We start from the raw sequence: 27,952 nt of genomic DNA, 5'->3' as shown, positions 1-27,952 counted from the left end.
GTCCATCTAGCCCAGCATCCTGTCACCGACAGTGGCCAATCCAGGTCAAGGGCACCTGGCACGCTCCCCAAACGTAAAAACATTCCAGACAAGTTATACCTAAAAATGAGGAATTTTTCCAGTCCATTTAATAGCGGTCTATGGACTTGTCCTTTAGGAATCTATCTAACCCCTTTTTAAACTCCGTCAAGCTAACCGCCCGTACCACGTTCTCCGGCAATGAATTCCAGAGTCTAATTATACGTTGGGTGAAGAAAAATTTTCTCCGATTCGTTTTAAATTTACCACACTGTAGCTTCAACTCATGCCCTCTAGTCCTAGTATTTTTGGATAGCGTGAACAGTCGCTTCACATCCACCCGATCCATTCCACTCATTATTTTATACACTTCTATCATATCTCCCCTCAGCCGTCTCTTCTCCAAGCTGAAAAGCCCTAGCCTTCTCAGCCTCTCTTCATAGGAAAGTCGTCCCATCCCCACTATCATTTTCGTCGCCCTTCGCTGTACCTTTTCCAATTCTCGTTAATATACAATGCTACCCCTCCACCAATTTGATCCACCCTATCACAACGATATAATTTGTACTCCGGTATGACAGTGTCCCACTGATTATCCTCCTTCCACCAGGTCTCAGAGATGCCTATCCTATATAATAAAACGCACCTCCAACATTCTGAAGCCAAGAAAGTGAAGCCTTCCAGCCTTGAAGCATTCCTGCAACGTTCCAGAACTACGTGTCGTCAATTGCGGAGATGGAGCCTTACAGAGCGCACGAACTCTCTCTCTGACACAAACACACACTCTGGTCTGTCTCTCTCATTCTCTCTCACATATACACTCCATCTCTCACCCACACACTCTCTCTCTCAAACATACACACTCCAAGGAAAGGGGGGCATGGAACACGCTGGGGAGGAGAGGGAGGGGGCATGGAACTCGAAGGGAAGGGGGGGCAAGAACTCGGAGGGGAGGAGAGAGAGGGAGGGAGGAGAGAGAGGGAGAGGAGAAGGAGGGAGGGGGGCCTGCACCTTGGACGGAAGGGGGACCTGGAACTTGGAGGGGAGGAGAGGGAGGGAGGGAGGGAAGGAGGGGGTCATGGAACTCGAAGCCCCCCCCCCCCACACAAACTCACTGTCTCTCACTTACACTCTCTCTCACACACTCTATTTCTCTCTCACACTCACTCTCACACACACTCTCTCTCTCTCTGACACAAACACATATACACTCTGTCTCTCTCTCACTCACACATACTCTCCATCTCTCACACACTCTCTCTCGCTCTCAAACATACACACTCTGAGGAAAACCTTGCTAGCGCCCGTTTCATTTGTGTCAGAAACGGGCCTGTTTTACTAGTTATATCTAATTTTTCATGTAGTGCAATACATTCTAACTCTTCCATCTTATTTCTTAGGCTCCTGGCATTCGCATATAGACATTTCAAAGTATGTTTGTTGTTCCTATTTACATCATGCTTAGTACTTCACAGTATTAATTTGCAATCTTTTGTCTGATTTTTATTTTTATTTAAGGACACCTGATCTACTACGGTCTCTTTTGCAACCTCACTATCAGGCTACCCTATCTTCCCTGTTTTGGTGATATCTTTGAAAGATACCTTATCCCGAACCATGCGCTTTTGAGCGACTGTCGGCGCCCCCCCCCCCCCCCCCCCAAGCACAGCAAGATACTAAAAGAATAAGAAAAAATGCTTTAAACCTCACATTTTTAACAGATGGAAAGGCCAAAAGCAAATAATTGCAACTGATGCTGCACTAATTTGAAAAGTGGTGTGACACCGTTTCAGATGTCACGATGCAGCCAATAATCTGAAGCTAAGGCTTCTCGTCCAGTCAAGTCTCTGCCTATCGCTCATTTCACCTTCTTAAGCAGCAGCCAGACTCGCGTTCCATTTTCAAAGAGTTACAAAGTTACATAGAGGCATATTTTCAAAGCACTTTGGGAGGCTAAGTTCCATAGGTTTCTATGGAACTTTGGGAGGCTAAGTGCTTTGAAAATGAGCCTGATAGTAACCTTTAGTGTTTTGAAAATGATTCCCTTGGCCGCTTTGCACTGCCCCCCACTCCCACTTTTCATGTGTACGAATGCACAGGAACCTGCCAGCCACGCCCGCGGCGATAGACATCACACGCAGCAGCTGCTCTCCTTACCCTGAGCTCAGGACGGCCACAATCACAGCCCGGATACTAAATCCACCCCTTTACGTCAAATGCGAAGACGAAGCCTGCTTCTCCTTCTTTACAGACACACCTGGGTACGAGAGGGCGGGTCTGAAACAGGTGCCAATTTTCTAGGGGAAGGAAAAATCCTCTTCTGAGTGAACCTCAACCTCCTCTCCACCCCCTCCATACTGCAGAGGGCACAGCCCACACAACCTTCTGCCCCATCTCTAAGGGGGCGAGGTGTACTGTATACCCTGGAGTAGGGTACCCTTTGCCCATCCGTAAGAAAGAGCGCACACCCAAGAGTACCAGTACCTTCCCATCCCCAAAAGGGTGAGGTGTATACCCTGGAATACGGTACCGTCTGCCCAGGAGCACCTTCTGCTCATCCTCAAAGGGGCAGAACGGATGCACGAGACAACCCCTTACCCGGCTCCAACGTGTACGCCCCACAGAGGTCTCACCCACTAAGCGCCACGGGGGCGGGGCTAGCTGCCGGGCCGGTTTCGGATTGGTGGAATGGTGTTCCCTGAACGCCGGCTCGGATCAGGGAAGTGAAGTTGAGCGGGGCTCGCGCTGAGTCTGACAGGGATTTGGGTCTCGCCGCGTGCAGGGTAGCGCGCGCAGGTCCGCCGCGTTTACTATGGGGATGCCGCGAGGGTGTTCGTGGGCACATGCAGAGAAGAGCTGGAGGTGAGTGCTGGTGCTGGGGCGGGCAGACTGGCGAGCCTTGCTGTCATTGTCGTTTCATGCTGCCGGTCTGTAAGAGCAAGACTGCTGAGAGTTGCGTAATGCTGCCGCGGAAACGGGGACGAACACTGGCACCGAAACAGAAATTGGGCTTTGCTACTGAGTTGTTGTTCTACAGTTAAGCGTTAATAATTTTAGCTGAACGGGCGTGAAAGGTTCCCCTTGCAAGACAGTTTTTCAATTGAATAAGATCACGTTATTTGTCGTTATTGCAGGTGGTATTCCCTCCTAGTGCACTTTAATTTGCTTATTTGCTGAATGATTTTTTTTTTGGTGGGGAGAGGATCAAGTTTGCAATAAATGTGTACTTTCACTTGGATTTTTTCTTTTTGACGTTCAAACTTCTTTGTGTGAAATATTTAGGGTGATTTTTAGAAATTTGACAGTACAGGTGTATACTATAGCGTGCTCAAATGTAAGCTGGTTATTCTGCAAGTAAATACAGTTTTTTTTTCTAAATGCACACATAACTCAGTTTTTATTGTAGCAAACTAATTTTAAACTTTACTTCCTCTGGTAGTATGTATCATCTCCTGGAAACGTGCATCAATAGTAAGTCATGAGATCCGATAGAACATTTTCCATGTTCATGTATAAACGCAAAATCATGAAATAGAAATAGTTGAAAAACGATTAGTCATTCAGCTCTGAGAGGTCAAATAACTTCACTTCTATCGTGAATAGAAATCTAGAATTCATCTTATGACAAATTCTTTGAAGGATGTTGTAGATCATATTATATGGTTAAAAGTAGTTATTCTAACTTTAAAGCCTGGTCCTTTGTTTTTGGAAGTCAAAATAGTAAGATGTAAGTGTTTTGTAAACAAGAAAATCACATTTTAGTTGCTAAGCAAATTGTTTATGCCCTCCTTTGTTTATCTTTAGAAGCCCAAAATGTTCAAAGCTAGCCTCACTGATGTCTTGTAAAAAAACATATTGTTCTTTATAGGCTTGTTGACTTCCTAGGGGAAAAAAATTCATGCCCTCTTTCTCTCCACCCCCCCCCCCCCCCCGCCCCAAAAGTAGTCTTTGTTCTGTTACCCTTGTAGTTTCCTCTATTACTTCTTCCAAATGCCTGTGGTAAGTCAGGAAACGTATGGTCCACTGTCATCAACCAGCAAGTGAAGTCCCTTCCAAGGCTGGAAAGGGAGGGATGGATATGTAAGCTGAAGAGTGTCACATTTGATTCCATGCTTTTCTAGAGGGAAGTATGCACGTTGGCTATTTTTAAAATGCACACAAGATAAGGCACTTCATATTACTGTAGCTGGGGGGAGGGGGAATGGGGATGCTCTTTTGGGTTCACTAGCCCCAGGTCATAAGATTTGTAGCTATGCTATATTACATGCAGTTCTTTATGCTTTTGATATGACAAATAGCCTGTGTGGAGTGGGAGCATAGGGAGGACCTCTTTCATATCTAATGGAAAACATTTTTTTAAGAGTCAGGAATTTTCTGATAAGGTTTTCTGACTATTATAGCTCTCTGAATGCACCCCATGAATGGTCTTGCTCTGTGTGTGTGTACTTTCTGTAGGTACCAAGTTGATGAAAACCCCATCTGAATACAGGCCTTCAAGGCATACTTCATGTAAAAATTTCTTTATCTATAAACCTAATATTTTGGAACATCTATTCTCATTCTAAAGATATGTCAGGCTAGTCATAGCTATATATTCCAGGTTGTTGTTTTTTTTTTTGGATGCCCACCGGTGCTCTAACCACTAGCCCAATCCTTCACTCCATCTGATGATCATTACCTATTGCAGCTCCAGCAATATTTTCTTTCTTTGGGTGATTACAAAATGTATTCCTATTGTAGATAACCCTTACCGTTCAGTGAATCCAGACTGCCCCAATTTGACTGCCCCGATCGGACCGACCGTTCACTTGTCTATTAGATTGTAAGCTCTTTGAGCAGGGACTGTCTCTCTTTGTTAAATTGTACAGCGCTGCGTAACCCTAGTAGCGCTCTAGAAATGTTAAGTAGTAGTAGTAGTAGTAGTAGATAGCAAGATACTTTTTATAGTTTTTTCTTGATTGCTGTAGCCACTAGTATCTGATGAACTGTACATATTTTTCCTCTGTTCAAGGTAGAGGAATCAGTGGTAACACACAATTTTTCCTGTAGGTGGCATTTTATTGACTTTTGTTGAAAAATAGGCCTGAGAGTTTCTTGATAGAGAAGCCTGTTTGTAACCTTTACCTTTTTTTTTTTGTCAACTTGTGAAATCATGATCTCTAAAACACTTTTAAAGAAATGAATGTATGAAGGCATGTAAACAAAAGACAGACATAGAATTTCTGTCCTACAATCTTCTGTTGTAAACATCATGAAAAATTGAAAATAGTATTTTTAAGCTTGTATGTTACAGTAGTTTGTGGTATGTGGTTTGGAGAGCTGAGTGTGCATTGATCAGACAACATCCTGTTCTGCTCTAGCAGGCTGCCAAATCACCAGTGACGTCCATTTTATTCTTGTGTGGTGTCAAACTAGTTTTCATTGCCTGCTCCACCCAGTCATATTGGATGGCCCTTATTTTTATGCATGAGGGTGATTTGTAGCCACTGCCTCCAATGTATGCAAAATTGTATGCATATTCATTAGGGATATCTTGAAAACCTGACTGGAATGTCAGCAGGTCACCTGAGCATGTATTTGCAAGGGGAACATATATGTGGGCAGAATATGGGCGGGGCTGTCAGCAATACACGTAACTTATAGAATGTTGTAAACTATCCCCCAGATTCTATATAGCATAGTTGTGTTAATAAATCCAATCATATTCTAGATTTACATGTGCAGTTTAGTTAGTTAACAAGCCAGTCAGCGCTGATAATTGCCACTTAACAAGTATTGACACTAATTGGCATTAATTAGAATTTACATACAGAACTGTCTAAGCGTAATCTAACAATGTGATGTGCATAAATTCTAAGTCGCATAGTTGAAAAGGGGGCGTGGAATGGGTGGGTCGTGGGTATTTCTAAAATCTATGCGTGTTTGTTGTAGAATACATCCGGTCCGCGCCTAATTTAGGCATTGGCATTTATACCAAGTTTTACTTGGCGTAACTGCCTGCAACTACATTTAGTTGTGTGGATGGGTGCTCAGCGTATTCTATAAACTGTGTGCTAGTTCCAGGTTACACTAGTGCTGTAGTCTATAATAGAATCTGGGCACCCAGGGAATTATAGAACAGGTTCCTACTGAGTGACGTAGGGGGTGCCTAAATGAAGGTGCCTACTTACAGAGTTACCTTCTGGGCATAAAATTGATAGCACTTATGCTTGGAGCCTGTTTGGTGATTCTATTTTTTTTTCCCTACATGTACAAGTCGTTTCAAATAGCCCCTCTTGTACTTGGAAACTGGGAATATCCCAACCTGGACTTCTCATTTCCAGTGTGGAACCCACAACCGACTGGGCAAACACCTTTGACGGTACTATGTAAGCCACATTGAGCCTGCAAATAGGTGGGAAAATGTGGGGTACAAATGCAACAAATAAATATAGAAAATGGGGCTTCACCTGAGCTGCATTCAGGAGATATGATTCAAGTCTCATGATACAGGGGCTTAGCCAGACCTTGCCAGGAGGGGGGGCCAGAGCCCGAGGTGGGGGGGCACTGTTAAGCCGCCTCCCCCCCGGCAACCTCCCTCCCCCCGCTCGATCGCGCCGACACTCTTAAACCCCCCTCCCGCTACCAACCCTCCCCCGCCGTTGCCGCCTGCCCCATGAAGTACCTTGTTTGCTGGCGGGGATCCCCAAACCCCGCCAGCCAAGAGTGTTCTTCAGCGCCGGATTTAGTAGACTCCGGCGCCTTCATTCAAGGAAGTTCGTCTGAAGGATCAGATGGTTTTGACGCCTTTACGTCCTGCACGGGGCTACATGCACGGTGCAGGACGTAAGGCGTCAAAACCAGCTGATCCTTCAGACGAACTTCCTTGAATGAAGGCGCCGGAGTCTACTAACTCCGGCGCTGAAGAACACTCTTGGCTGGCGGGGTTTGGTGATCCCTGCCAGCAAACAAGGTAAATCATGCGGACGGCCATGGCGGGGGAGGGGGGGTTGTCGGCAGGGGGCCTGGGGCGAATCTGCGGGGGCCCAGGCCCCCCTCAGGCCCCATGTAGCTACGCCACTGCTCATGAAACTGACTACAGAATTCAGGGTTTGAGAGTTGGCAGTCTGATGCAGTAATTAGGAATAATTCTCTCTCTTGAGCTTTTTTTGTGTAATATTAATTTAAGAGCTTCACAGCGCTATGGTGAAATAATTGCTCTATATTAAGGGTTGAAATTTGCATTATTGAACTATTTAGTAACGTTATTTCACTCTTTTATACCTAAGTCTATGATGCACTTAAGGGTTCGTTTACTAAGGTGCGCTAGCATTTTTAGCATGCTTATGATTAGGATGTGCTAAACGCTAGAGACACCCATAGGAATATATGGGCATCTCTAGCATTTAGCACGTCCTAATTATTAGCACACACTTAAAACGCTAGTGTGCCTTAGTAAAAGATCCCCTTAGAGATTAAAACATGAGATTCTGTTTACTTAGATATTAAATATAGGGATGTGCATAGTCAAAAGAAACTTTATTTCGTGTTCATTTTTAAATACATTTTTCCTGATTATTTGAGGCATTTTTTCAGTACATTTCACTGTGCTCACTAGAACTGTTTATGTGTGTGCAAATTTGTTGTACACATGTTAAATTTTAGGTATACATGTGTTCAAGTGATTTGCATGCACTCAAATTTCAACTGAACTGAAAGGCTCACATAATTGCACACCCCTAATGAAATGCTTCCTTACATGTCAGGTGTGGGAATGGAAGTACTATGCATTTTTGTAAACAGACATACAGTAAGCAAAACCCCTTAGTACATCTGGTCTTTGGTTTTTACCCTTAACTTCCTTGAATTAACTTGTATACACTGAGATTTTTGCTAGAGACCACGAGATCTCCAGTACAATTGGCTGATTGTATGATGAAATGGGTTAAATACATAAAAGTAAAAAGACTTCCAACTTTTTCCTCCTGTTTTAGTCATTAGATTTGTAAAATTTGATAATCAGCTGAATTTGTAAGTTATAATAATGACAGCTTAATTTGGAAGGGGGTGGCAAGGGTTGAGAGATGTCCACATATATTTCTAACCTTTTATCTCTCTTCCCCAAGTATCTGTATCTCCTAAGGAGGGGTTGGGGGTGGAAGGTGTGGGAAGACATGCTGGTATGGCACAGAGATGCAATGGGTGTGATATTGTTAGTCTTAAAAAGCACACACACACACAAGTTGGTACCCAACCCCCCTCCCCCCATCTCTTGGGTGTTTTCCTTATACTGCAGTGACCAGTTTACAGTCCAATCACAGTATCAGTAGCAAGCAGCAGGGCATGCAAGCCCGAAACACAGCCAGTGTGTTCTCTGCTTCTAGGTGCCGTGGTTGTTCTGCCCCCTCATGGCTTCTATACAGAAAGTGAAGTGTGGACTGACTTGGTCTTTGGTCTGCAAGACATACAGTAGCTATGAGCTACTGCTGTTGCCTGCTGCCAGAGTCGAGCCTCCAATTACTTATGTTTGCAGGGATTTGACCCCTTCCCTGACAACCGCCAAACACTGCCTATGATTAAAATTAATTTGTGCACACAAACCATTTCAAGCTTCGTACAGAAATTCCCACAGATTAATAATGTTGGTATGTACTGCCTGTATGTGTAAGACACATCTGTTACATTCCTTCACCCTGATCAAATAAGAAAATAAAGGGTTTTGCTGATGTACTTTTCATTCCTGCTTTACTGGCCTCTTCTTGTTCTAGAATGTTACTAATGCACTGTGACCCACTGGTGTGTCACTTTGCCACACTGTTCTATATGTTTTAGTCATGTTGGCACTTTGTGTGCCATAATGTAATCTGATGAGTCAGTACATAGCCTGGAGATCTTGGTGCAGCATGACAAGGCCTGCCTGAAAAATGTATTGAGAAATTCCAATCAGAATCCTTGGATCTAGCAATAGACATACATCTGGATAGGAGGTATTTCATTCTAAATTGTAGTTGTGAAAAACAGTAGGGGACGCATCCTGGTCGCTTGCAGTCGGTCTTCCTCACTGTTTGGCATTTGATGGAGCAAAACTTTCCTTTAAAAGAGGTCATGACCAATGCTGCTCTTATGCTGTTACTTGACCCTTATAGGACTAGATTCTACTACTACTTATCATTTATATAGCGCTACAAGGCATACGCAGCGCTGTACACCATACACAAAGACAGTCCCTGCTCGAAGAGCTTACAATCTAGATAAGACAGTACACAGACAGAACAAGGGTAAGGGAATAGAGAGGTGAGGATAAGGGACAGGGCAAGTAAGTTAGGAGTCAAAAGCAGTGGTAAAGAAGTGGGTTTTGAGTTTTGATTTGAAAACGGCCAAAGACGGGGCTAGACGTACAGGCTCGGGAAGTCTATTTCAGGCGTGAGGTGCAGCGAGATAAAAGGAACAGAGCCAAAACCCCCCAGGCTCAGTGCTATTCTATAAATCTCGCCTAAAGTTAGGCACGGTTTATAGAAAACACATAGCACCCATTCCTGCGACTAATTTAGTTGCACCATTTATGTCAATTAAAACCTGGTGTAAAAGCACATGTCTAATTTAGGCATGAATCTGGCATATTCTGTATCAGTGTGCATAAATTTTAGGAATGCCCATGACCTGCCCATGTCCCTCCCATGGCCATGTTCCCTTTTGAGATCAGCATGGTCTGATTGATGTGCATCACTTTGTACAATACACTTAGCAGTCTATGCATGTAATCCTAATTAGTGCCAATTGGTACCAATAATTGCTTGTTAACATTCAGTTATCAGTGCTGATTGGCTTGTTACCTGATTGTTCCGCATGCAAATAGGCTATGCATGCTGATTTGCGCTCAGAACTTTAGTCGCCATTTATATAATTTGGGGCTTATTGTCTTAAATGGGTATCAATACCTCAGTGTACAGCAGCATAGTTCACAAACAGTCAGGTCAATGAATTTGTCACAGGCATAGTCAGAATGTTGGGATGGGAATTCTGCCATCCTATTCTTTTGAGAGCTATAGCTTAGCAAATTCCTGTTTCTTTTCCCTTGCCATTGATGTCAGCAGAGCCTTATGAATTGCTTTAGTGTGACAGTGAGCCTAATTATGGAATCTAGGTTCAGACTGGTGTGGTGCTCTCTGAGCTGTCACTTTGCATTCTAGCTGCTTTGGAGACTCTTAATGGGATGACTAGTGTGCTAGATTATCAGGCTTATTTTCGAAAGAGAAGGATGCCCATCTTTCAACACAAATCGGAAGATGGGCATCCTCACAGGGTCGCCCAAATCGGCATAATTGAAAGCTGATTTTCGGTGTCCCCAACTGCTTTCCGTTGCGGGGACGACCAAGTTCCCAGGGGCGTGTCGGAGGCACAGCGAAGGCGGGACTTGGGTATGCCTAACACATGGGCGTCCCCGACCCATAATGGAAAAAAAAGGGCTTCCCTGACGAACACTTGGATGACTTTACCTGGTCCTTTTTTTCTTACAACCAAGGCAGAAAAAGGTGCCTGAACTGACCAGATGACCACCGGAGGGAATCGGGGATGACCTCTTCTTACTCCCTCAGTGGTCACTAACCCCCTCCCACCCTCAAAAAAGAACTTTTTAAAAATATTTTGTGCCAGCCTCAAATGTCATACTCAGGTCCATCACAGCAGTATGCAGGTCCCTGGAGCAGTTTTAGTGGGTGCAGTGCACTTCAGGCAGGCAGACCCAGCCCCATCCCCCCCTACCTGTTACACTTGTGGTGGCAAATGTGAGCCCTTCAAAACCCACCAGAAACCCACTGTACCCACATCTAGGTGCCCCCCTTCACCCATAAGGGCTATGGTAGTGGTGTCCAGTTGTGGGTAGTGGGTTTTGGGGGGCTCAGCACATAAGGTAAGGGAGCTATGTACCTGGGAGGTTTTTCTGAAGTCCACTGCAGTGCCCCCTAGGCTGCCCGGTTGGTGTCCTGGCATGTCAGGGGGACCAGTGCACTATGAATGCTGGCTCCTCCCACGACCAAAGGGTTTGGATTTGGTCATTTCTGAGATGGGCGTCGTTAGTTTCCATTATCGCTGAAAATCAGAAACGACCAAGTCTAAGGACGACCATCTCTAGGGACGACCTACATGTCAAGATTTGGGTGTCTCCGACCGTATTATCGAAATGAAATATGGACGCCCATCTTGTTTCAATAATATGGGTTTCGCTGCCCCTTCACCAGGACGTCCTGCGAGGTCATCCTCAGGAAAACTTGGGAACCCCTTTCGATTATGCCCCTCCACGAATTGCAGGCTGAAGTTAGCACATCACAACCAGTGGCCAGCCAGTTGTAAGCCTTCAGATTGACTAGCTAATTGCCTCTTGGGCCTGCGGGGAGAGGTAAGGCGTGTATGTGTTTGGTGGGGGGGGGGGATTAATTATGGAAATGTAGGACCATTATGGAGCAGATTGCCTTCATTTTGAGAAAAATGACTTGGTGAGCATTTATCTTATTTAATCAACTTATTCTGCGCCTGAATGCACCCAGCCATCTCATATAAAGGTGGCTTTTCTATGGTGTCTCATTATGACACTATACCCCTTCCTAAACAAATATGATGGTATTCAATATTTTTAAATTTAATCCCACCTATAACCATTTACTTTAATTCTTCTGCCTGAGCTCAGAGAGTGGAAGGGCAGTGTGGGGAAATATATGTGTGTACTACTGCAACAGTATTGTACTTATTCAAGCAAATGGAGGAAAAATATTCACTGAAAGAAAAATACAGTACTCAAGTACAGCCAGCTTAAAAGCACAGCTGCAGAACCATCATTATCATCATGGACAAATCCATTCAAAGTGGATCACATCATAAAACAAAAAGAATAAAAGATACCAGTCAGAAACCCCCAACTTAAACCATAATAATAAAACAAAGCAGTTTCATATATTAAGAAAACATGTTTTTTAAACCCTTCTGAAAGGAAGTTAGTGTTGTCATTTCCCGTAACGCTACAGTTAGTTTATTGCAATAATTAGGACCTATCACACTAAAAGCCCTTTCCTCCATTTCAATCTGGGGCAAGAATTCAAGTCTGGAATTTCTAATAAATATTGAGTCGAAGATCTAAGCGTATGGGAGGGTTCATACTGATAACCCACCCCTAATAGATAAACCAGTGTTTGAAAATAAACTAATGTGGAGTGGAGGAGTGGCCTAGTGGTTAGGGTGGTGGACTTTGGTCCTGGGGAACTGAGTTCAATTCCCACTTCAGGCACAGGTAGCTCCTTGTGACTCTGGGCAAGTCACTTAACCCTCCATTGCCCATGCAAGCCACATTGAGCCTGCCATGAGTGGGAAAGTGGGGTACAAATGTAACAAAATAAATAAATAAATATCAAAACCATCAATTTAAACAAACAATATTTCCTGACTGGTAACCAGTGAAGTTCTCTAGGAATAGGACTGCACCCTCACATTTGCTTTTTCCCCATAAGAAATTGTGCTGCCGTGTTCTGAATTGTTTGCAGTTGTTTAAGAAGTTTCTCAATAAGAATTTGTTTGTGATGCACATGCTTGATTACTTGGAATTTCACTGAGGTCACCAACTCATTTCACATAAGACACCAAATAGATTTCATATGCTACTAACCTGAAGCAGGTTTGAATTGGTGATCTAGAGGCAAAAGGCTTGGGGCCAGCTTTAGGATAGAACAAGCAGAGGGTTTGCTCAGGGTACCACACAAGGAGGTCTCAACATGCACGAAATTAAGAGTGCTGTACCTGCTTATGTTTGTGTATTTGATATATTGCCTTTCAACATAATCAATCGAGGTGATGTACATTCTAAAAATCAAGGAAAGAAAAAAGCACTACATCAGAAATGATAGGAAAGATAAGCCAGGAATAGGGAACAGAAAAGAACACAGCAATTATGTATGCTATATTGGGCACACCTAGAACATAAGCATTGGCATGCTGGAACAGACCAAAGGTCTATCAAGCCCAGTATCCTGTTTCCAACAGGTATCTAATCCAGGTCACAAGTATCTGGCAAGATCACAAGGAATAAAACAGATTTTATGCTGCTTATTCTAGAAATAAGCAGTGGATTTTTCTAAGTCCATCTTAATAATGGCTTATGGACTTTCCTTTTAGGAAATATCCAAACCTTTTTTAAACCCTGCTAAGCTAACTGCGTTTACCACATTCTCTGGCAATGAATTCCAGAGTTTAATTACTCATTGAGTGAAAAAATATTTTCTCCAGTTTGTTTTAAATTTACTACTTAGTAGCTTATTTGTGTGCCCCCTAATCCTAGTATTTTTAGAAAGAGTAAACAAATGATTCACCTCTACTAATTCCACTTCACTTAATATTTTATAGACCTCTATCTTATCTCCCCTCAGCTGTCTTTTATCCAAGCTGAAGAGCCCTAGCCGCTTTAGCCTTTCTTCATAGGGAAGTCGTCCCATCCCCCTACTGAATTTACTGATCTAACCCACCTCAAGTGCCTGTGAACCAGGAATACCAATTGGCCTTCCACTGATTCACCTCTTGTTCAATATGTACAAACCAGAAATACCACATAGTAATGTGGCTTCCTCCCTCTCTGTTCTCAGATTGCTCCAGAGCTGGACCTGAGAGAGCTTCATTGCTGTCAGCTCCCTAGTGCTAGTCAGTCTTTCTTAAGTCGTCTTTGATGTCAGAAAGCCTGCAAAACAGTTCACTTATACCCTTTTGATAATGTAGAATTATTGCATATCTAGATACTGAGAGATACTTTGGCCGGGATTGCATCAGTTTTGTAAAGTTAGACTTAGCAATTGATTCTGTTTTTAGCAGTTATGATCATCAGTATTATTGTAGTATAAAGATTTACTTAAAAATAACACATGCAGTGAGGCCTTCAGCCACCTCCTAAGACAAGTAGAGACTAAGGGCAGCTAATGATTTCATTTACAAAGATGAGCTGGGAGTAGGAATACCAGCTAGCTCCATTTAAGAACAGACTGATTCAAGCCTGGTTTAACATGCTAAGAAAAGTAGACTTCTTAGTCCATGCATGCAAAAGAGCTAAGCCATTATTGAGCCTATGATAATATTACAATGTGATGGTAACATGATAAATTTATTTATTTATTTATTTATTTGTGGCATTTATACCCCGCTCTTTCCCGCTCAATAGCAGGTTCAGTGCGGCTTACAAAGTATGGTACATAGTATCACAGAGATAATGCGAAGTATGGTACAAAGTATCATGGAGATAACACAGTTAAAAAGAGTGGACAATAGTATGAGATTTGGGGAAAGGAGTTGGAGTGTGGGTATTGGTTGTGGTGTGGGTTAGGTATGGGACTTTGTAGGGTAGTTTGGTTAGGCTTGTTTGAATAGGTAAGTCTTCAGCAGCTTTCGGAAGGATAGGTGTTCGCTGGTTTTTCGGATATGTCAAGGTAAGGCGTTCCAGAGTTGGCTGCCTATGACAGAGAAGTTGGATGCGTAATAGGTTTTGTATTTGAGGCCTTTACAGTTGGGACCCACTAGCTCCAGTTTAGTCAGGACAGTAAAGAAGTGGTGGGCTCAGTTCTAAGTTTATGCTGCTGTATTGTATGCTAAAGCTAGTGTTGCTGCTTTATTTATTTTTTTTATTTGTTATTTGTTTTAAAGAACGTTACAAACCCATAGGATAAGGCTGGCTCAGTGGCAGTGGCTGATACTTCAGTGCGGACACACCTTGTCACATCATCTTCTCCCAGAGCCAATCGGATTGGGGATGCTATGGAAGTTGTACTCGCAGCCCCCAGGGAGGGGGAGAGGGAGTGGGAGGAGGGGAGGGAGTCTTGACATCGTACTGTGGTGACGTATAGTGGCCAGATGCACGGTCTGTATTTTAAATGGGTTCCAGGATGAACTGTAATTTCTTTCTTGGCTGATGACTATAACTGCAATAGTGAGGTTTAGTTGAGGGGAGATATGGAATCCAGATTAAAAAAAAAACCCGCTTGTGAGTTGTGAATTAAGGATTATGGCAGCAGTTCTGATTGATCTGGAAATGAAAGGGAGGCAAGAGGAAGTGCCAGGCTTAAATGCAAAATATGTATTTTGCTATGCAGAAATGAACATCCACTGGCAAGGTTGTGATCCGTTTCTACTCCACCATAAAGAAAAGCGTTGAAGGTCTATGCTGGAAAATGTTTTATAGGTTCTGAACAACATGTTTGCCTTACACAGCACTTCTGATTAATTCAGGTAAATACGATGCTGATCTCTGGATGCAGTTTAATGGCTACTTCAAAATAGTGTAAGTGTGGAGAAAAAAGTTAGAGGGGCCAGGCTACACCAGAACTTCTGAAATTGTGCCGTGAAGGGGAGCAACTATCATGACCCCTGCCAGTTTGCTGATTAACAGTTGAAGTAGAGAGTGTTACCTGTAATGCTCTGATAGACTGACTAGCAAGCAAGCAAGAAGTAACAAAGTTAGGATGAGACCTTGAAGCCCATCCCCCATCTGCTGCCAACTCCAATGTATCAGTTCACTTTTCAGTTTGGTAAATGGTTCTGGGGTCAAAGTGGTAGGGCATGAGGGTGTGGCCTCTTTAAATTACACTGCTATTTCTTCGGTAAATTATACCTCTGGCAGTGGCATTTAGACTTTGAACCAAAAGAGGAACCATCCTAAGCATGACAATAGGAACGATAAGATCTCTCATGAAAAAAAAAATTCCTACAAAATAGACAGGGACATAAGTAATGCCACACTGGGAAAAGACCAAGGGTCCATCGAGCCTAGCATCCTGTCCATGACAGCGGCCAATCCAGGCCAAGGGCACCTGGCAAGCTTCCCAAACATACAAACATTCTATACATGTTATTCCCAGAATTGTGGATTTTTCCCAAGTCCATTTAGTAGTGGTTTATGGACTTGTCCTTTAGGAAACCGTCTAACCCCTATTTAAACTCTGCTAAACTAACCGCCTTCACCACGTTCTCCGGCAACGAATTCCAGAGTTTAATTACACGTTGGGTGAAGAAAAAGTTTCTCCAATTTGTTTTAAATTTACTACACTGTAGTTTCATGGCATGCCCCCTAGTCCTAGAATCTCTTTTCCTATGATTTTGTTCCTTCCAGGAATTTATCTTTTTTGAGTTAACTCTTTATTAGGGGCAGACTTACAGTGATATGGGCCTCTAAGCACCCATTTGACTTATATTACTGACTATTACTGGTTAGGAGAGTTTGGGCCTCTTGACTGCTATGGATCGTCAGGCACTGCCCTATTGACAGACTGTAAGAGGGAGAGAATTTGTTGAGCCAGTTTGGTGGAACCGTTGAAGTGCACCTTTCTGGTATTAAACGCCCCTGATGAAGAACGAAGAAGCAGGGCCCAATTTGTGACTTCCATTCTGAGGGTCACAGTGAGTACTCTCATCTCCTTTAATATAATTGGACTGTTGTAAGTGACTGGAACAGCATTAGGGGTAGGCATTCAGTAGCTCTAACTTGCATGGTGTCATCACCACAGCTCCAAAGGAGCTTAGCAGTGGCACAGATGTTGCCCAAGGACTTCCCCCATTGTAGTGGCCCAGTCAAGAAGGGGCCACTGCAATTTGCAGAGTGCAGCAAACATTATTCATATCTCTAACAGTGTTGCAATGCTGCTTCCCGACCTTGATCTTCTGTTGAATTACCCACTCTGGCCCAGCAGGTACAGCTGAAAACACTTGCAACAGAAAGGCCTCTTTGAAGGCCAGAGCAGACTATAGCAGAGCCTGTCAAAGATATCAGGCTATCGGAGTCAGCATCCAAGGTAAATCAGGAATACCACAGAGAATTTAAAAGAACAGTAGCACATGTAAGGGTCAAGGACCAAGTTATATAAACATATTCAGCAGGAACCAGATGGTCTTTAGGGAAAGTGGAAACCATAGAATGGGTAAGAGTGATCAAGCTGGTCGGAACCACAGTGACACCTGCTGGTGTGAAGTTAGATGTTCTCTGCACCGAACAATTCACAGTCTATCAAATGGAGCTCACAATAACCTGTTTGCCTTTCTTCTAAAAGTTAATACTCACACAGAGCATTCTATGTTTGTTTGTTTGGTTTTTTTTTTGCCCTTCAGTATTTATGGTTTTATTACATTCAGGTCTTTTGCAACAAGATTTGAAACTTAGGGGCTTTTTTACTAAAGCTTTGCATGCGCTAACGGACATTAGAACATGCTAAATTCTGTTCATCCTTCTTTATGACTATGGGCCACATGGTACTTAGTGCATACTAATATCCGTTCAATCTAATTTAAGGAGACCACAATTTACATGGTGTGGGGATTAAAACATAATCCACTAATTAAATAGTCCCTAACACCTAGTGTTTAAATCATTTTTAACTATAACCAATATTTTTCAAAGTATCTTTTTTCGGGGATATTCAGAATTTTTAACAGCGCAACCATCCAATCATTTTTCAATATAGTGATGGTGCTGTTTAACTCGTCATAATTCCACCCGTTTTCTTATTACTGTTTAATTAACCAAATCTAAAAGTCTTTATATAATAAGTTCAAACTTCTCAAATGATGAACTGCAAATCAAATAAATCAAATAAATCAAATAAATATAAATATAACTTAGCTTTTAAATAGCTGTATGTAACATTGATTCTCCAACTTCAAACCTCCGCCACTTGGCCAGGTTTCGAATTTTCTTCATCAGGGAAGAGGTTTGCATCTTAGATATTGTTTCGGCATCAAAATAAAATGGCAGCCATTTTATTTTGATGCCGAAACAATATCTAAGATGCAAACCTCTTCCCTGATGAAGAAAATTCGAAACCTGACCAAGTGGCGGAGGTTTGAAGTTGGAGAATCAATGTTACATACAGCTATTTAAAAGCTAAGTTATATTTATATTTATTTGATTTATTTGATTTATTTGATTTGCAGTTCATCATTTGAGAAGTTTGAACTTATTATATAAAGACTTTTAGATTTGGTTAATTAAACAGTAATAAGAAAACGGGTGGAATTATGACGAGTTAAACAGCACCATCACTATATTGAAAAATGATTGGATGGTTGCGCTGTTAAAAATTCTGAATATCCCCGAAAAAAGATACTTTGAAAAATATTGGTTATAGTTAAAAATGATTTAAACACTAGGTGTTAGGGACTATTTAATTAGTGGATTACTAATATCCGTTGGCACATGCTAAGCTTTAGTAAAAGGGCTTCTTTATTATTTGTTGAAACTATTGCTTGTTTTTACGCAATAGAATGAACTTGATCCTGGATTGTATTTTCCATCAGTTACAAAAATAGCAATTTGTAGATGCAAGTCCTTGAAAATTTGGGAGCTCTATGGAAAATTCACATTGTTATGACAAATTTTTAATATTTCTTGTCATAATATTGTGCCACCTTGTTTTGGTACAGTATTGCTGTATTGTATAGGGTGTTTTCTTTTATGATTTGCATGGGGAAAGTAGAAATGAGCAGAAATGGATGTCTTGCTTGGTGTTGCTTGTATTTTTGATGATGATAAAGCTAGTGATGGATCATCCCTATGGAATGAAAAGTTAATGTGGTCGTTTGCTTGAGGCATAAGGGAACTGATTTGATTTTGCATTATGTCTTTAGTAAAAAATTATGTGAAAACTGTTCAGTCATGAAAAAGTCCTGCAGATATCTGTGTACAAATGAAAGAAAATACAGGAAGGAGCCTAGTTGATCTGATGGCTGTTAAAACCTGGGTGACACCTTGCCATTACCTCTGCTCTTAGGTTTCAGACCACAAGGTGTGTTCAAGGAAATGAAAGATAACAGATTACAAGTACAGAGTAATCACTAAAGCTTTAGGAGAGACTGTCATGCAACTGCAAACTCAGCAGCACTGCTAGACAAGTTCTAATCCCTCTTTCAGCTGTTTTTATTAGCACATTTCTGAATACAGATTCATTCTTTGGCATGATAAGATAATTGGCAATCAATATGCTTTTACTTTCTCTGTCCTTTTCTGTTACATTGACAGGTACACCATATCTTTCTGGCCCCCACACATCTTTATTTGGCTAAGCCACACACACTTTGCTCAGTTTCCTTTATGTCTTAGTTTTCAAGGCTTTTGCTAGTACGTTTGGTTAAACAGATAATTATCCTCGGCCAAATATTCAGAGCTCATTCCCTTCAAGGCTACTGTTTTTAGCTTCAGAGAAACTTAACAATTTCTCTTCATTATATGACTGACACAGACTATCCATTTCTTCCTCATCTTCTACCAGACCCCAGCTCTCCAGTTCTCCCGGGCACTATTGCCCTGGCTCCCCTTCAGGTCCTTTACAACAGATCAAAGTGGTACAAAATACACAAGTAGCAGAGTTGCAGTACCAAATGGGTTCTCTGTTTTCTAGTGATCTATGCCTTTAACTTAGGCAATGTTGTTACTGTCAGCTACTCTCAATGCAGTGATTCCCAAACTGAGTTCTTCAAACACTCTTCAGGAGTTCCTCAAGAAATTAGATTATATAATCTGTTTGTATGAATATATATATTTATATAAATTGAGGGTTCATCAGTGTATGAAAAAATATTTTAGGGGTTCTGCTGTAGTAAAAAGTTTAGGAATCACTGCCTTAATGCCATGCTTCAGCCAGGCAGACAAGAAGTGTAAGTTGCAATAGCTGCTATAACATAATAACACTCCTTTGAAGAACTATTTATTTATTTTAAACACTTTTAACTTGCTTATAAACTAAGTGGTTTCCATAAATTATACATATTAAAATACCAAAAATAAAAAATAAAAAAAATACATCTTCATTAACATACACTACCACTAACACATCACTAACAATACTTATTACAAAGTTAGCTGCCGCTTGATTAGTTGTAGTTTTATTGGTGAATTTTAAGTTATGTATGTAGTTTTTTAAAAAAATTTCTATAGTATATATTTTTATGTTTACTGTATTTGAATGTAAAACAAGCTACAATGGAAAAAGGCATGAGCTAAATTGAAAATCCCTTCCTTTCTCTAGTGTTTTATCTGTTTTTTTTTTTTTTTCAAAAATTGATATTGGTATCTAGATGTGCTGATTTTTTTTTAACCTTTTTATGTTGTATGTTTACTGTACTTAAGTTTTATACTATGGTGGTGGTTCTGCCTGTTTGGGGCTAGCCCCTGTGAGCTGTCAAAGGAAAGATAGGATATAAATAAAGTTGAATTCATGTGATTTTTTTTTTTTTGTGGTTAGGTTTCCACTCTTTCTTTCACATCTAGCCATTGCTGGAGGGGAAACATCAGGATTCCTCTCTAGTAATGAGATTCCTCTCTAGTAATGAGAAATCCCCTTACATGTGAAAAGGAAAGAAATTGTCAAGGAGATTGGAGAGCTCTAGCCAGCTCTCTTGGTCTTGAAAAAATCTGGATTTTTTGCAAGCCTTGCTACCTTTTCATTAGGGTTTTGTATCTTTTTTTTATTTTATTTTATTTGGTCCTTACCAGTCTAGCAAACACTACTTCATTTAGGAATCATTTATTTATGGTTAGTGTGCGCTAACACATTTTCATTTATCTGTTGCAGGGCTCAAAGGATTAGGCCTTGTGGCAGATAATACTTGATAACAGCAGCATTAACATGCACTGTACATAACTAAATGACCTTCTTAGCATGCATTAAATAGTATATGTTACAAGATTTATATACAAGACTTATGTACAGGACATATGGCGTGCAATTAAAGATTTTTTTCTCGCTTGTCAAGGCTCCTGGTATTTTTTTTGCTGTTTGGACTTTTTGTGCTTGAACCCTCTCTTTGTTGTTATTGTAACCCCTAAACATAACCGGTTTAGTGCTGAATCTCCATGCCTAACTGGCTATGTTGCACAATATAGCTGGTTAGGATCAGATTCTAGTTATGGTGCCTGAAAAATTGGCACTGAAAAAGTTACTGCTTAGGCATAATCTATAAACCATGCCTAGATTTAGTTGTGGTTTATAGAATATGCCTAAGTGGATTTATAGAATATGCCTAGATGCCATGCCAGTGCCTAACTCCAGGTGCATCCATCTATGCCAAGGAAACCTCGGTGTAAATACTGGCGACTGAGCACGAAGCAGGTGTATTCCATAACCCTGTGCATACATTTTTGGAATGTCCACGAACCACCCATTCTATGCCCATGACCACACCCTCCTTTTGGCAGCGCATTAGAATTTATATGCACCACTTTATAGAATACGTTTAGCAAGTAGTGCACATAAATTCTTATTCCAATTAGTGCTAATTGGTTGTTAACATCCAGTTATCGGTGCTGATTAGCTTGTTAACCGATTAGGTTATGTGCTTTGTTATGGAATATGCTTCAATTTCCACATGGAAATCTTGGAGCTATATATAGAATCCGGGGGTTAGTGGCTAGCTAGAATAGCTGCTAACTGCAGATATTTAATATCCATAGTTAGAAGCTAAAACGCTATTTAATTGGTTAGTGGCCGTGTCTGGCCGGTTAAATAGCTTTGAATGTCGGGAGAAGTGCACCCTTATACATGTTGTTCCTATGTGCTAAGACCATTTTTACCACAGCAGTAAAATGGCTGATTTTCTGTATTAGTGGCCATGTGCTAATTTTGCCAGCAGGACACAGCCATAAAAAAATAAAAAAATAAAATTACCATTTGAGCACTTAACCGCCACCCACTTTGTAGGCCATAAATGCTCGTGTGGTATTTCTCCACTAACCAGTTAACTCCTGCTAAAGTGGATGTGCTAACTGGTGCAGGAATGCCCACTCTCTGCCCCCCTCCAAAAAAAAAGTATAAATATTTTGTAAAGCGCAGATTAGCGTGTGCTAGTTTGACAGTTACTGCAGGACACGTAAGTGCATCCTGCCGGGTGCCATTTTAAGTTGCCTTAGGTGCATGTTAGTGTCTTACGTGACTTAGTCAAAGGGCCTCTGTGTGCCTTGGACAAATATGAAAACGATTCTGAAGATGTTTTTATACATGGAGCTTTCAAAGCTGTATTGTTCCTTCATAGTCTCAGCTGGGGAGCTCAAGAATGTTTTCATCTTTGTATATATTCATTTCATAAGCATATGATTTAGCACATGTTCTGCCCCTCTTGGCAGGGGTGTGGCACTCAGGTGAGGCAGTGTTTGATGAATGCTGTTGGAGGAGATCACATTTATTGGTTGTGAGGAGTTGACTTTCAAGAGGATGCTTAGCATGCTCAAGAGATGTTCTGACTGGTTTCGCTTGCTACACCCTGTGCATTGAGGACGCCTCCCCTGTTTTTCTTTTAGCTTTCTCCTCCTCAACTTAATTTAGTGTCATCTTAATTAGCATACCTGGTACTTAATTAACATACCTGGTACAAATAAACTCTGAAGAATGGCATTTTCAAGCTAGTCAAATAGTTATGGCTTCTAGCAGTGGAACACCGAGGATAGTCTTTTCAAAATCAAGATGGTTATAATTTATAGCAATGCAGAAGTTAGATATGAAAATCTCCAAAATTCTTAGTTTGAGAAATTTCATTCTTGTTAAGAGGGAATGTTATGTTGCAGTGTCTGTTTTGACAAGTAGAGTGTTTGACAGTCTTTTATTACTCAATGGTGTGATGCTGGCACTGGAATAGCCATGTTTGTGGGAAACTAGACTCGGCTGGATTATTAAAAAGGGATGGAACATAGTAAGCATGGCAGAATACCAGGGCCCCAGATTGCTCTCAGGCAGTCTAATACCAGCTCAGCTAGTTAAACTGTTGCTGTTCAGGAAACATACTTAACAGCTGGTTTACTGTACACAGCTGTTCCAACCCTTGCTTTTAACAAAGCGCTTTTTTTTTTTTTTTTGTATAAGGGAGCGCAGTCCAGTTAATAATGAATCCCATTCTTTACCATGGTCCTGCATTCTGTGAGCCTGTGATGTCTTCTGCATATGACCTTTCTGTCACTTTGATAAATATATTGTCTTGAAGTTTTTCCTGACACACTGTTCATTCAGAAAAATCTTTTGGTGTCATGATTTCAAATGGAGCAGCAACAGATAACACTTTATTTTTGATTAAAAACAAAAACCACTTGGTTGCATTGCTCCCTAGGCCTCTGCTGCTATATATATATATATCGGCCCATCAGTGATATATATATATATATATATATATATATATAGATATATAGATATAGATATAGATGGGCCGATGATCAGAAGCAAACACAGGTGCTAGAGGCTGTTAGCACCATACTAGCGCCTGCGTTTGCTACTGCCCCATGATCAGAGCCCCTAGGCATGTGAAACAACACACTCCTTGGGCTTTGATCGCAACTAGCATGCAAATGCATACAAAACAGGGCTAAACCTATTCATCCCCAATGATCAACGACCAGAGCACCAAAGGTTGGCTCGCTGGCCACAGCAAATACTATGCCAGCTCGGACCATTGGGGAGGAATGGTGAGCCCTGTCCAGCATGTATTTGCATTCTAGCAGGCCTCTATTCCCCCCAATGCAGCAGGCCCCTGCAGGAACCCCGATCCAACACCCCCTCCCCAGTAACAGGCACAATCCTCCCGCACTTCTACCCCATGATCAGATAGAATTGCGTGTTTAAGTTTGCATGCAATTATCTCTGATCATAGGTGTGGTAAAGCCCCGCACTGTTCCAGTGCTGTTGCGGGACTTTTGATAATCTGCCCATGAGGCTGGAGATGAGCACCATTAACAATGTCAGTATACACACTGCACATCAGATTGATCTGCAAGATGAATCTTGCAGTGTTGGATGCCTTCAGCTAATCAACAATTTAACGCATAAAGCAGATGAAGGTGTGAACTTAGTCATGTCACAAATCATTTAAGTAATAGTTTTGAATGCTTCCTCTCTTGGTCATGGATCCAGTCTTCTAAACTTCTTTCTTGATGCAGTGCTGTAAGGCATACTTGGTCTGTGCCTTTTCCCCTGCTTCATTCTGTGTGCTTATCTCTTGCTTTCTTGAATTACCTTACTGGTTTTACTTCCACTGGAAGGTTGTTTCATATATCCACCACATTTTCCATGATAAAAATATTTCTCATCTTGCTCCTGAGTCAAAATCCTTAGTTGTAGCAAGGAAAAGTATTAACTATAGTACGGGGGTTCTCAATCCAGTCCTCAGAACACACCAAACAAGTCATGTTTTCAGGATACCCATAATGAATATACATGAGAGAGATTTGTGTGCGCTGTCTTCATTTTATGTAAATACTAGCCGTTGAGCCCATTAAAACGGGCTGGTATTGGGGTTTTCGGAGGTCGACGCTGGCTCCCACCCCCGCGTGGTCGCCTCCGCTCCCCCCCTGCGAGGTCACTGCTACCGTTCCCCACCCCCAACCCCGGAGTCGCTGCCACCGCCAGCCCTCCACCCGGCCCAGGCCCTCTCTCCGCTACTGAACTTACATCCATTCGCCGGAACGCAGTAGGGCAGATCAGCTGAGCTGCCGTCGACCTTCCTTCTCTGCCTTGCTGTGTCCCGCCCTCGTGTGACGTAACATCAGCGAGGGCGGGGCACAGGCAGGGAAGGAAGGCGGACGGCAGCTCAGCTGATCTGTCCTGCTGCGTTCCGGCGAATGGATGTAAGTTCAGTAGCGGAGAGAGGGCCTGGGCCGGGCGGAGGGCTGGCGGTGGCGACACCGGGTGGGGGGAGCGGTAGCGGCGACCTTGGGTGGGGGGGAGCGGTGGCGACCTCGGCGGCTTTGCGCAGTTTTCTTCTCTGTCCCGCCCCCGTCATCACATATTGACGCAGGGGCGGGACAGAGAGGGAAGTCTCTACTGCGCATTTGCGAGTGAGTTGGTCACTCGCTGTTTATATGTTTGATATTTCCTGCATATTCGTAGTGGATATCCTAAAAATCAGACTGGCTTAGTTTGTCCCAGGCACTGGGTTGAGAACCTTCTGTTATATATAGCATAGTAAATGGCAGCAGATAGAGACCAGCCTGGCCCATCTAGTCTAACCAGTAAGGTGTTTCAGGGATGTAACTGCTGCTGTGTGCACGTTACTCATCTTAATGCTTTTTTTTTGAAGTGTGAAAGTAGTTTGTTTCACTTTGAGAGGAAATGTTCTACATGTTGATTCTATCCTCTTGTTAAATACGGATCCTCTGTTTATCCCACGCCTTTTTCAATTTCATCATTTTTTTAAAATTTATTTATTTATAATATTTTCATTTCACATTCATGTATATACATAAATTCAGAAAAATAGGAAAAAAAATATTATGATTAAACATTACAAGAAAATTACATTTTTTTTAAGCCCACAATGATGTTGTCCAAGATCTAAGCAATCAAATATTATAGACAATAAAAGTAATAAGAGGTGGAAGGTAACTTCTATGAGTACAGCCGATACATAGCATAATATTCAGGGTCTGATTTACTATTCCTTACTAACGATAAACTCTTGAAGTTTCTCAGGTTCAAAGAAAATATAATTCTGGGAGTTAAAAACTGCCACACATCGACAGGGGTACTTAAGTAGGAAAGTTCCTCCTATATTAAGCAATCTAGTTTTAAGCTGTAAAAAAGCTTTCCTCCTTTTCTGCGTATCCCTGGATAAATCCGGAAAAATTTGGATCTTCGCTCCTAAGAATTCTTCATTGATATGGCGAAAATATAGTTTGAAGATGTTATTTCGATCTAGCTCGAATGCAAATGTCACTAGCATGGTAGTTCTTTCTGTGACTAACTCTAATGAATCCTGAAGAAATTCAGTTAAGTTCAGTTGTGGAACAGATCTCTCTCCTCGAATTCCAGCAATATATTGAGTCCTAGTTATTGGTGGCATATTTTCCATTGGAATAAGCAGAATATCTTTTAAATATTTTTTAAACATCTCCAGTGGTGGCAATAAAGGAATCTTAGGAAAATTCAGTATTCTTAAGTTATTTTTTCGAAGTTGGTTTTCTAAATACTCTATTTTTCTGAACTGAATAATTTTTTCCCTGGAGACTGATGAAGAAAATTTTTTTAAAGTTTGTACCTCAGTTTCCAGAGCCTCCAGCTTAGTGTCATGAGTATCCAATCTAGCAGAAAGATTTTCTTGGTTCAGTTTAATCTCCGCCACTTCTCCTTGTGTTGTTTTTGTTGTCTGTGTAAGGATAGCATGCAAGCCCTGAATAACATCCCACAATGTATCGAGGGTCACAACAGCAGGTCTACTTTGATCTCCAGGTGTCTCTGGGGGCGTCCCATGCGTTGGCTCTGTTAGGGGTAGGATTCGCCGCCCCAACCGCTCTGATATTTCCGCAGGAGATGAGGTGGCGACGGGGCCTCCTCCTACAGCCGCCAGGGTTGCAACCTCTTTGGGTGCCCTTCCGGCGCCAATACTCCTCCCCCAGGCCTTGGAGGCGCTGCATGTGAGGGAGGACTCAAAGAGACTCCCTCAATGCTACGTTCCGGCATCTCTACCGGAGTTATCGTAGTGCTCACAGAAGTTCGTTCATCGTTATTTTTGTCTCTACTACCTTTGCTAGGCGGACATTCCAAGCATCCACTAACTGTTCTGTGAAAAAATATTGTAAATTTCCCTTCTTTCAGTTTATTTCATGTTTTCTGGTTCTCCAGTTTTCCCATCTTTGGTAAAGGTTTGCTTGTTCATTAATATATTTCAAGTATTTAAATGTTTGTATCATATATATTACCCACTACTATTTATCTTTTCTATAGCACTACTAGACTTATGCAACTCTGTACACTAAACACATATGAGATAGTCCCTGATTGACAGAGCTTACAATCTAATCAAGACAGACAAACAGGACAAATAAGGGAATTACTTATGGTGGGAATGATAAAACAGACATGGGCACTGAACAATTGAATTAAAAGCAGCATCGAAGGTGGGCTTTTAGCCGTTGACTTGAATAAGGCCAGAGATGGAGCTTGACATACAGACTTGAAGTCTATTTCAGGCATACAGGCAGCAAGATAAAAGGAACAGTCGAGTTGGCAGCGGAGGAGAAAGTGTACCAGTAAATCAAATGGATCAATTCTTGTATACCGCTAATATCTCCTTTCCAGGGTTACGTGCGGTTTACAATCTAGGTGAGACAAAAGCCGATAATATTAGTGTGAGGTATGAGAACGATTAGAGACCATTGGTATAATGCATGAGACCAAAAACATTATAGGAAAGGATAATGGATGGTACTAGGATGTAGAAATCAATGGATTATTATGAAGCAGTCTTTGGGAAGAGAAAGGTTTTTAGCCTGTTCCTGAAGCTAAGGTAGCTGTTTTCTGTTCTGATGGCAGTAGGTAGAGAGTTCCACATTTTAACTCCAAGTACAGGGAATAGAGAGCTAAAAATGTCTGATTTTGAATTGTCTTTTGAAATGGTGACGCTAGCATCAGTTGCTCTTTTAGTCTGTTCGATTAGACCAAACCTAGCAAAGTGGTCTTAGCAGTTCAGAAGTGAAACCCTGTAAGATTTGAAAAACTAAACAAGCAGCTTTGACCCTGAGTCTTTCTGCTATGCAGTTTGTTAAGATGAGTTGAAACACTAGTATATCTATTCAATCTGTATATTAGTCTTGCAGCTGTATTCTGTATGATTTGCAGTTTTTTCTGATATTGGCACTTAATACCAAGAAATGTAACGTTACAGTAATCCAACTGAGGTAGGACTAACATTTGGACTAGTAGTGCAAAGGCTTTTTGGCCGAAGAATGATGTGACTAGACATAGCTGTCTCATTTTGAATAGTGTTTTCTTCCATAGCTGGTTAATATGGGAAGAGAACCTGAGTGAAGAATCGAGCAAGATCATATATATTGATGATGAGACTTCAAGTACCTGATTTTGGAACCATGAGCTTGGTTTTTTGCGCATTCAATTTCAGTTTATTGGTCAGAGCCCAGGTGCTAACAGCAGTCAATGCCATTCCCTACAGACTGTGTTGCATCTTTGTTTGATGC

General features: G+C 41.7%; 1 protein-coding gene across 1 annotated transcript in view; it reads left to right on the top strand.

Moving 5' to 3' along the window:
• The first annotated feature begins 2,740 nt into the window (after window positions 1-2,740).
• MICAL2 (microtubule associated monooxygenase, calponin and LIM domain containing 2) overlaps window positions 2,741-27,952 on the top strand; it is a 357,507-nt gene continuing 332,295 nt past the window's right edge. Inside the window, 1 exon segment of the mRNA XM_030200975.1 lies at window positions 2,741-2,880. The gene's annotated coding sequence lies outside the window, so the exon portion shown is untranslated.

The sequence above is a fragment of the Microcaecilia unicolor genome, chromosome 4 (assembly GCF_901765095.1).
Source record: "Microcaecilia unicolor chromosome 4, aMicUni1.1, whole genome shotgun sequence".
Classification (NCBI taxonomy): Eukaryota; Metazoa; Chordata; class Amphibia; order Gymnophiona; family Siphonopidae; genus Microcaecilia; species Microcaecilia unicolor.
The sequence above is the reverse complement of the archived record's forward strand: the minus strand, read 5'-3'. Positions and strand labels throughout refer to the sequence as shown.